Here is a 2,603-nt window from a genome sequence, read left to right on the forward strand (position 1 = left end):
TGTACAATTTTTGTTTAACCAATATAAAATATTGAATTAAATCATTTGTATTTTGATGATAAATTTAAAATTTATCTGTATATATTCATATAAGACTCTTTGGTAATATATAATATAAAACCGAGCGCATATATGATATGTACGTTAGAAAAAATAATATATATATATATTATTTTCTTTTAATATAGGGACACCTCTTTTAATTTATCCCCGCAGGGAATTATCACATAACTCAGTATGTGATAATGGCAGACCAATATACATATATATCAAGATTATCAATACAAAATATATATCATTATTAGCCTGCCTCAATTGTAATTATTTATTTGGATTAACGATAAAGTTCGGAAACAATTTGTTATTCTATGTATAATAGAAACCTTGGCCTTTGTTTCAACATTATTATCTTTGGGCTTAAAATATTAACCGTGGAGCCAAGTCTCATATTCATAAATGAATAAAGAAACAAATTTGACGGATTAATATCTTCTCTACCGACAGACAGTATTTTGTCACGTCAATAGTAGATGGCCGGCCCATTGACCATCCTATAGTAGTTTTTGGACCCAATATCTTTAATTCGGGTATTTTCAATTGTCTTTGCCAATCAACCGTTTGGTACTCTCTCATATAATAAGAGAATACACATATAATTCCATTATATGGATATATCTTCATTATTTTATTTGCTACATCACCCTATAATAGTTTTTGAACCCGTCAACTTCAATTCGGGTATTTTCAATTGTCTTTGCCAACCATTTATATGGTATTCTCTATTATAATAAGAGAATACTAGTGTATATCCATTATATGGATATATCATCTTCATATTATTTGCTACACCACCCTATAGTAGTTTTTGAACCCATCATCTGCAATTCGGGTATTTTCAATTGTCTTTGCCAACCAACTATACGGTATTCTCTCTTATAATAAGAGAATACAAGTATATTTTCATTATATGGATATAATGCCATTTATTTTTCAATATCCATATAATTCATTTAGTTTTGTATGTACAAAACAAGTTTTCTTTATAGTATTGACAAAATCATATGTTTACGCATAACATAAGTTTTGACCAATACGAGGAGGGGCCCGCCAACGACCACCTCCCTATAGTAGTTTTTTACCCCACGCACTACTGCGTGCCTGTTTACAGTACTAGTGCCAGCTATCACTAGGTTTATATATCATGTTTCAGTGATATATGGGTAAATTCTACCATTTATTCTTATGTATATGGCATTTCTATGCCATATTTATACAATCCATTCATATCTTAATGTATATTTATTATATTATACATTATTATGCCTTATAGGTATTATACCTATAAGCCATATCCATACGATTCATTCACTAGTGCCGCCCCTCACTAGGTTTATAATTGTTATATCATTGATATACAATTTATTTCTATATATATGGCATTTATATGCCATATCCATACAATGCATTCACATTTCAATGTATATTTACTTGTTATACATTATTATGCCTTATAGGTATTATACCTATAAGCCATATCCATACGATTCACTTATATAAATATATGTATATTTTTCTATACATAATTTTTTTTTACTTTTGTATGGATTTCTATGCATATCCATAGTTTATATGGATATGCTTGGCGTTCTATATAGTATTGACAAATTCATATGCATAACATAAGTTTTGACCAATACGAGGAGGGGCCCGCCAACGACCACCTCCCTATAGTAGTTTTTTACCCCACGCACTATTGCGTGCCTGTTTACAGTACTAGTGCCAGCTATCACTAGGTTTATATATCGTGTTTCAGTGATATATGGGTAAATTCTACCATTTATTCTTATGTATATGGCATTTCTATGCCATATTTATACAATCCATTCATATCTTAATGTATATTTATTATATTATACATTATTATGCCTTATAGGTATTATACCTATAAGCCATATCCATACGATTCATTCACTAGTGCAGCCCCTCACTAGGTTTATATATCTCATTTTAATTATATATTGGTAAATTCTATTATTTATTCTTGTGTATATGGCACTTATATGCCGCCATATCTATAAAAATGCATTTATATTTCAATGTATATTTTCTATATTATACATTATTATGCCTTAAAAAGTTATTATACCTACCATAAGGCGATATCCATACGATTCATTTATATAAAAGATATATGTATAATTTTCTATACATAATTTTTTTTTATGAATATATGGGTTTCCTAAGCATATCCATATAATACATTTAGTTTTATATGGATTAGATTGGTCTTCTTTATTGTATTGCCAAACTCATATTGATAAAATAAGTTTTGAACAATAAGAGGATCAGCCGCCAACCAACCAACCACTGCTACCATTGGAGGAACATATACTTACTTTTTATATGTCCTCTTACTTGAATGGTCCTCTCTTTACTTGAAAATTTCATTACCATAGGAATCTATTTATACATGGAATATGATTTCCACTACTTTTTCGCGTCACTAATAATTAATATGACGATACAGACTTGCTACCATAACATAAGTCTTGAACAATAATAGGAGCAGCCGCCAACCAACCACCAACCAACCAACCACTGCT

This window comes from Drosophila subpulchrella, unplaced genomic scaffold, assembly GCF_014743375.2.
Source record: "Drosophila subpulchrella strain 33 F10 #4 breed RU33 unplaced genomic scaffold, RU_Dsub_v1.1 Primary Assembly Seq398, whole genome shotgun sequence".
NCBI classification, from domain to species: Eukaryota; Metazoa; Arthropoda; class Insecta; order Diptera; family Drosophilidae; genus Drosophila; species Drosophila subpulchrella.